The following is an 8,952-nucleotide window of genomic DNA, read 5'->3' as shown; positions in this document are numbered from 1 at the left end:
TTTTTTGTTTTTAAGATTTTATTTATTTATTTATAGAAGGGAAGGAGAGAGGGAGAGAAACATCAATGTATGGTTGCCTTTTGTGCATCCCCTGCTGGTAGTTAGCCTGCAAGGAACCAGTTTGCAACCCAGGCATGTGCCCTGACTGGGAATCGAACCTCGATCGTCTGGTTCGCAGGCCCGCGCTCAATCCACTGAGCTACGCCAGCCAGGGCTTGAAAACAGTTTTTAAGACAAGGTACTGTAGACATGCAGACACACAGTGCCTGCTTCTGGGGAAATGGCAGAAAACACACTTCACCCTTACATTTGGCAAGTCTGTATGGAGTACATTCAACCTCGCAAACACTTCCCTGGGAGCACACTGTGTGTGAAGCCGTGCTGGCCCCTGTGCTAGGGATACAGACAAGGCCCTGCTGGGCAACAGTTATTTCTGAGAAGGCTGGGAGACAAAAGAGTATACCCTTGGTCATCTCAGGTGGTGATAGTGCTCGGGAAGAAATAAAACCAGGTGGCAGCATAGTGTGGAGTGGGGGGTGTGTGTAAGGAGTTGAGGAAGCCTTGTGTGGCAAAGTGGTATCTTTTTTTTTTTTGTTTTCTTTTTTTAAAGATTTTATTTATTTTTAGAGGGGAAGGAGAGAAGGAGAGAAACATCAATGTATGGTTGCCTTTTGTGCATCCCCTGCTGGTAGTTTAGCCTGCAAGGAACCGGCCTGCAACCCAGGCATGTGCCCTGACTGGGAACCGAACCATGATCGTCTGGTTTGCAGGCCCGTGCTCAATCCACTGAGCTATGCCAGCCAGGGCCAAAGTGGTATCTTTTTAAAAAAGATTTTATTTATTTTTAGAGAGAAGGGAAGGGAAGGAGAAAGTGGAAGAGAAACATCAGTGTGTGGTTGCCTCTCATGCATCCCCTACTGGGGACCTGGCCTATAACCGAGGCATGTGCCCTGACTAGGAATCTAACCAGTGACCCTTCGCTTCACAGGCCCGTGCTCAATCCACTGAACTACACCAGCCAGGGTGCAAAGTGATATCTAATCTGAGATGTAACAAAGCCCAGATCTGAGGAAAGAGCATTCCAGGCACAGGAAGCAGCAAGTGAAAAGGACATTGGAGGCACTAAGGGAGGCCAGAGTGGCTGGAACACCAGAGCAATGGGGAATGGAGTGGGGGAGTAAGGCTGGAGAGGCACACAGGCCAGATGGTGCAGGGCCTTGTAGGTCAGACAGTAACATGATCAGTTGCTGTACTGAGAACAGACTGGGGCAGGGGGGCAGTAGGGGCCTCAGAGAACCAGGGTGGGGGTGCTGCAGTTGTCAGACAGCGCGTGAGGTATACTGTGTGTTGCTATGTGCCTGGAGCTATGAAGAAGCCTTGGAAATTAGCTTGGTTCCTGCTCCCCAGGAGAAACAAGACAACAGAAACATGTGAAGGCGAGAACTATAGGGAGCCCTGACTGGTGTGGCTCAGCAGGTTGGGCAGGGTCCCTGGTTTGGTTCCTGGTAGGGGCACATGCCTGGGTTACAGGCCAGGTCCTCAGTTGGGGATGTGTGGGGGTCAATTGATTGGTGTTTCTCTCCTACATCAATGTTTCTCTCCCTCTCTTTCTCTCTCCCTTTCCCTCTCTCTAGAAACATATTGAATCTTTTTAAAAAAAGAGCTACAGGGGCCGCAGAACCGCTGTCAGCCACTGCCCTGCTTTCACAAGCGTTCACTGGGCTACTCCAACTCTGATTTGGGATGTGCTTAGATTTCTTAGTTTGTTTTTTCCAAAACGAAAATAAGTTTTGGGTAATGTAAGTATGAAGATTTTATATATATTTAGAAAATATAAGCAACCAATAACAGCACAGAGGTGAGAGGGAAAGTCACCCCAAATTCCATCACCCTGGGAAAGCATCTTGTGAACATCTTTACAGACATTCCCGTGGGTTTGAAGTCACACACACGGTAGACAAGCTGTGTGGTACTTGGCTCTGTCCTCTCGACATGTAGAGAGGCTCCAGCAAGGTAAGAGTAGGCTACTCATCACAGATGTGTGCATGAAAGCAGGATGGCTGTGGAGGGTGAGACGGTGTGGTAGGAAGGTGTCTGCCCAGGCTGGATGGTCGCTCCGTGAGACCTATGTGTCCTGAGGCTCACTCACACTGGGCTCTGGCCCGAGGGCAGGCAAAGAACCCAGTAGGGGTCTGGTGTATTCCTGATGGTGAGCCCTTGGACACTGTGCGTGGTTGTTTTGTAAGGGGACTGAACCCCTCCTCCACAAGGTTGACCAGGAACCTGAAGTTCAGGTTTTCAGGAGCCAGATCTCTGACCCACCCACCGTTTCCCCGGCAACATGCTGCAGTGAGAGAGATGTACACCAGATGGCGCTGTGGAATCGACGCGGCTCGGCCCACCCCCAAACTCGGGTGGCCTCCGGTGCTGCAGGTGACAGGAGCATGCTGTGCTCCCCACACTTCTACACTTCGTTGGCCCCCAAAGAGCCCATGGGGGAACACATTTGTCAAGGCCCTTCTCTAACTTGTCCCCGGACTTCAGTCCCCACACCCCACTGTAAGAGCAAATTCCTATCGCTGCAGGTGGTTTCCACATTGGCATTCAATTTACTATTTGCTGCACCAGACTTCCCACCCTTCCCAAACCATCTCCCCACCCCTCGGCGCCTATCCTTAGAGCACCCCTTTATCTGGTGCTAAAGGCCCAGCACCAGCACTGCCTCTGCAAAGCCTTCCTGACCTCTACCCACCCATGGCTTCTTCCCTCCTGAGGGTGCCTCCCCAAACACTCCTGCCCTGGGGCAGGGCCTGGCTGTGATCCCCTGGGCACCCAGCACCCAGCACAGGGACTGACACAGAGCTGCCATCATGTAGTGAATCAGTCCTCCAGTTCAGTCCTGGTAGGCCCACATTGAGGGGGAGGGGTGGGTCATAAAAAGCTCCGGACCTGCATTTTGATGGGCCTGGATTGAGCCTCTACCTCAGATACCTTTTTTTTTTCCACTTTTTTTTAAAAAAAGACTTTAGATTATTTATTTATCTTTAGAGGGGAAGGAGAGAGGGAGAGAAACATCAATGTATGGTTGCCTTTTGTGCGTCCTGTGCTGGGAGTTGGCCTGCAGGGAACCAGCCTGCAACCCAGGCATGTGCCCTGACTGGAAATCAAACCGTGATCTTCTGGCTCACAGGCTTGTGCTCAATCCACTGAGCTACGCCAGCCAGGGCCTACCTCAGATACCTTGATTAAGACTTTCCCTTCACTGGGCCTCAGTTTATTATTCTGTAGAATGAAAACTGTGGATCAGATCATCTCTAAGGTTCCTCCTAAAGGGACTTCTCTCCCTGCTCCTGATGTGAGAGGTGAGTGACTTGCCCAAGGTCTCACCGTCCTTAGGACTTACTGAGCCAGAGATCACTAACCCAGGTGTCAAGAGGCTGTTGTCCCTGCTCTTCACCCCCAGGCGGGGCAGTGCTGGGGCTACCTCTGTCCCCACTGGCTTTGGCTGAGGGAGTCCCAAGGGAGCTCCAAGGGAGCCCCAAGGGGGCCTGTGCCAAGCCAACAAGAGCTTCCACCCCTCCACAAACCACTTCTAAACATGATCACTGCAGCTTAAGTGTAACACACTTGTTTATTGTGAAAACAATGTAAGCTCTGCAGACATTTTGGAAAATGAAGGAAAAACAGCCAACACCCATAGTCTCCCTAACCACCTACTACTCAGCACCAAGATGGAACTAAAGCCAGCAACAGCCCTGACCTGCTCTCTGCAGGTCCTCTAGTGACTAGTCTAAGCACATCTCCCCCCCTGCACCCTCATCTCCTAACAGCCTGGACAGGCTGCAGTGGCAGTCCCATTTAGCAATGAGGAACAGGCTCAGAGGGTGGGAGGGACCTGCCCTAGGTCACCTGGCTGTGAGGGGCAGCCCCAGGAATTATCAGTCTGAATGTATACCCACTACACCTGCACTGCCCTATTGGGCTGGAACGACCCGCCTTCAGAGGGTCACACTTGAGCTAGGGGAAAAGAGGGTCAACGCCGCTGTATTCGTTCAGTAACATGCTGACACCTGGCCTTCCACCAAGGGGCCAGGGAAACGCATGGGCTTAGGGGACTGGAACTGAATGTGAATCTTGACTGTTCTGTGTGACTCAGGAAAGCCACTTCACCTCTCTGGTGTCAGTAACTATATCTGGAAATTAAGTATAAGGGTACTCACCTCAGAGGATTCTGGCAAAAGTCAATGAAACACCCAAAGAATGAGCTCTACAGTTGCCCAAAGCAAACATGGAAGTCACTAACCTTCAAACCTTAGCCAACTGCCTGGCCCAGAAGCCCAGTCTTCCTTCCTGAGCAGGATCCTACTCAGATGGGGTCTTGAGCCCCCTGCCTTCAAGCCTGGCTTCCTTTGGTGCTCTGGAAACACTTCTGGCCAGGCGTCTCAGTCCCAGTTCCCTCGGCCCTGCTCCTCGCTTTCCCTGGGGCCTCCCCCAGGCCGCACCTGAACACCAGTTGCTAGGGATGAGTCTCCCTCTTAAAGGGACATACTGGTGGCCACAAGGGCTCCCCATCTGATTTTCCTGGGTCTGTGTCTCAGGGCAGTTCACTCCCCTCTCTGGGTTTCAGTGTCTACCTCACTGGAATGGTTGTAGTGAGACATTAGAGAGAGACCGTGAAAGGTATTTGTGAAGAAACTGGGTCACTACAGGTCTAAAGCATACATGCGCGATTACTGGGAGGTTATCGTTACCTGTCTCTGAAAAGGTGGACCCAACCCGTGGGAGACAAACATTTGTCCTGCCCTATAGGCCCCATCCTACAGCTTCCGGATTCCAGTACGGGGTGGAGCCCAGGCATTTGCATTTAACCAACTCCTTAGGAATTCTTCTGCAATAGAATAGGTGTCGGCTGTGAGATGTTAGAGACTAATCTGGCCAGTTATAGCTCCACCCACCGGTGGGCCCTGGGAAAGGGTTTCAGGGTTGCCAGTGGCCTGAGTCTTAGAGACCAGATCTAGCTGGAGCAGGAGGTGCAAGGAAAAGAATTCGTCTTCTCTCCTATAGAGATGGTTCTGTTTTTTGTCTGCATCCAACAGAAAACAAAAACTTCGTGTTTTTCTGTAGTGTTCCCTGGACTCGCAACAATGTCTGCCACAATACATTTGTCTCACAAATGAACAGAATTTTGCTGCGGGGCCTGAGAAAAAAGATTTTTCCTTTTGTCTCTAACTCCAGTATGGCTCCTCAGAATGATTACTGATCCTGTGTTTTAAATTTTTTTATGGTCATAAAATATTTTAAAGATTTTATTTATTTATTTTTAGAGAGAGGGGAAGGAAGGGAGAGGGAGAGGGAGAGAAATATCAATGTGTGGTTGACTCTTACACGCCCCCTACCAGGGACCTGGCCCACAACCCAGGCACATGCCCTGACTGGGAATGGAACCAGCAACCCTTTGGTTCTCAGGCCAGCATTCAGTCCACTGAGCCTCACCAGCCAGGACCTGTCTTTTAAATTTTTTGATATTTGTACATCACAAATTTGTAAAAAGATTTTATTTATATATTTGTTTATTTTTAGAGACAGGGGAGGGAGGGAGAAAGAGAGGGAGAAACATTGATGTGAGAGAGAAATATTAATTGATTGGTTGTCTCTCCAACACACCTTGGCCAGGGGCTAAACCTGCCAGGCATGTACCCTGACCAGGAATGGAACTGGTGAGCTTTTGTTGCAAGAACTCCAGACACAGAAAATTTTAGTTCTAGGTAATAGTCAATAAGCTTAGTAATTCATGTATATAAAAAGCTACTGTTCTTCCAGGAACTGAAGGTATGACCCTCCTTGACTCCATGAGATCGTAAATAGTTCCACCTTTGTGCCTCAGGAGGACTGCGAGAGGTCAAGATGGTATCTGAGCCATTGTGCTCCGAGGCAAGGACTACCAACTCCCGACCACCACCCAGGACACAGATGAAAGAATGACACAGCGTTCTGATTTTATCTGATTAATTTTTTCCCTGAATTCCAATCCCCTTACCTACACTTTTCTTCTGCTTATAAAAAGGGTCGGTTTAAAATGACCCTTTCAACAGACTGTAAGACAGTCTGTTAGGGTACACAACTTGTTGTCTTCTCAGATCGCCGGCCATCTGAGTAAAGCACCCACGAAGATTCAATCCCTGTCTCTGCTTATTGATTTTGGTAGTGACAGGCAGTGGCTTTTTCTGATTCCACTTTTGCTTTGAAGGAGGACCCTCAACCTGCTGAGCCACACTGGTCAGCGCTCATCACCAATTTTCTTGCATTCATTTTTATTTTTTTAAAGATTTTATTTATTTATCTTTAGAGGGGAAGGGAAGGCGAGAGGGAGAGAAATATCAATGTATGGTTGCCTCTGTGCATTCCCTGCTGAGAAGTGGCCTGCAACCCAGGCATGTGCCCTGACTGGGAATCGAACCGCGATCGTCTGGTTGACAGGCCTGTGCTCAATCCACTGAGCTATGCCAGCCAGGGCTCATTTTGATTTTTAAAAGACATTACATTAACCCTGGCTGCCATGGCTCAGTGGATTAAGTGCCGGCCTGCGAACTGAAGGGTCACAGGTTGAATTTCCAGCCTAGGGCACATGCTTGGGTTGCAGGCCAGGTCCCCAGTAGGGGACATGCTAGAAGCAACCACACATTGATGTTTCTCTTCCTCCTTTCCCTTCTCTAAAATAAATAAATAAAATCTAAAAACAAAACAAAAACAAAAAAAGCATATTACATTAAAACATTATCTTGATTACTGAGTTTTTGTGCCTGCTTAAATTTTGTGCATGAGGCCTGGTCTCAGCCCTGTCAGCCTGGAGGTGCTCTGCGAGGCCTTGGGCTCATCCCCTTCCCTTTTCTCCATCAAGTGCAGACAATAATACCTTCCAGAGCTGCTGTGAGAGTACATGAAGATGTGTGGTCAAGTGTCCAGGATGATGACTGACACACAATCAGGGACTGACAAATATCAGTCTTTACTGTCTCACCGTCTATAGTCCTAACAGGTGGGAATTATGTTCCCATTATGTAGATGAAGAAACAGGCCCAGTGAGGGAAGGTGATCGGTTCAACCTTTGTTGTTAGAGGGGATCAAACTGCAGTTTCCTGGACTCTGACACCAGTGGTGTCCTCAGGGCAGCTACCAACACAGAAAAGCAAACAGGCTATCAGAAACATGGTGCACAGTGGTGCCACTCATAGGTGTGTTGTTGAGTGTGTCTCTACATGACCAAACTGCCTGAAGTGATCACTGGAATCAGGGCAAAGATGGCAAGTGCAGCAAAAATCCCTTCCCAGAGCCCTGGCTGGCGTAGCTCAGTGGAGTGAGCACGAGCCTGCGAACCAGAGGATTGCGGTTCGATTCCCAGTCAGGGCACATGCCTGGGTTGCAGGCTGATTCCCTGCAGGCCAACTCCCAGCAGGGGATGCACGAAAAGCAACCATACATTGATGTTTCTCTCCCTCTCCTTCCCCTCTAAAGATAAGATAAATAAGATATTTTTTTAAAAATCCCTTCCCAGGTACAGCCTCAAGCTGAAGGGCAACCCCTGGGACAACAGAGGGATGTGGAGGCAGGCCTTTGGCTCTGGAACGTGGGAGAAGGGAAAACAGAGAGCCCCAGAGAAGAGGAAGCTGCAGTCAACACATTTCCAAGGAGGGAAATATCTTTGAATTTCATGATACTAACACCCAGTGACAGCCTGCTACTTTTCAATATCAAAAATGGGATCGTACAACAATTAAAGTAAATAAAATATATTTTTAAAACGGAATTATGACTTTTCCATATTAAATATTCACAACACAGCCCTGGCTGGTGTGGTCAGTGGATTGAGCACAGGCCTGGGAAGCAAAGGGTTGCTAATTGGATTCCCAGTCACAGCACATGCCTGGGTTTCCAGCCAGGTCCCCAGTAGGGGGCGTGCAAGAGGCCACCACACATTGATGTTTCTCTCCCTCCTTTCTCCTCTCTCTAAAAATAAATAAATAAACAAATATTCTACAACACAGACTTTTATGACTTCATCTTATAGATGAATCATAATTAATTTAACAAATCCCCCCTTTTTTCTTTTATTTTCTAGAGGTTGGACTGCTGGCTCAAAAGGTTTGCACATTTTTAAGACTTTGACAGGCAATGGCTGTTTAATCCGCAACAGTATCAAGAACATCTATACAAAATCTCCTTTGGCGTGAGCCTGCTATGTGACAGGAGTTTTGCAGGGTTTTTTACACAAATTTTTCTTTTTTTAATGTGCACAGCAACCCTACAATGTAGGTGTTCTTCCCATTCTTCAAATAGAAATACAAAGCTTCAGAGAAGTGAAATGACTTGCTGGAAGTCACATAGTAGTGGAGCTGGGAAGACAACCAACCTAGAACTAACCCCAGGGTCAACGCAATGATTAAATAGTTATGAAAGAGAGATCCAGGAAGGCTTCTTGAAGAAGGTGGGCCCTGCGCTGAGCCTTACAGGGCCCAGAATAACAGCAGGAGAAGAGAGGGGAAGACCATCTGGCAAAGTCCAGAGCCTGAGCAAAGGCCTTCAGATTTCAACCTCAGAATTTTTAGGGCAAAGGCATTAGGGGACAGGGACGAGTCACAGAGTGATTGAAGGCGGGCACGGAGAGTTGGGACAGTCCCGCCCTCGCTCCGCCCTGTGCGGCCCTGCACTGCGGGCTCGAGACCCCGCCCCGTCCAGCCCCTCCACCGCCAAAAGCAATCGTATCATCCATCTACCGCCCAGCTGTGGCACGACCCCTCTCTTCCGGGTTCTACCCCTCACTCCCCTCGGGGCCCAGGCCCCGCCTCCTTATGGGTTGGAACAATACATTTGTGCAGAGCTCTGCCCCGCCCCATTTCACGTCCCTTCTCCGCCCTATGCAATCAAAATCATCCACACGAGTTAGCTCAGGCCCCG

General features: G+C 49.1%; 1 protein-coding gene across 1 annotated transcript in view; it reads right to left on the bottom strand.

Annotated features, from left to right (window-relative positions):
- XRCC6 (X-ray repair cross complementing 6) overlaps positions 1–4,446 on the bottom strand; it is a 50,040-nt gene extending 45,594 nt beyond the window's left edge. Inside the window, exon 1 of the mRNA XM_037068410.1 lies at positions 4,304–4,446. The gene's annotated coding sequence lies outside the window, so the exon portion shown is untranslated. The remainder of the gene's footprint in view (positions 1–4,303) is intronic.
- Positions 4,447–8,952: the final 4,506 nt, after the last annotated feature.

This window comes from Sturnira hondurensis, unplaced genomic scaffold (genome assembly GCF_014824575.4).
Source record: "Sturnira hondurensis isolate 20B ecotype Veracruz unplaced genomic scaffold, ASM1482457v3 Scaffold0017436, whole genome shotgun sequence".
Classification (NCBI taxonomy): Eukaryota; Metazoa; Chordata; class Mammalia; order Chiroptera; family Phyllostomidae; genus Sturnira; species Sturnira hondurensis.
Note: the sequence above shows the minus strand (reverse complement) of the source record. Positions and strands in the feature narration are given on the sequence as shown.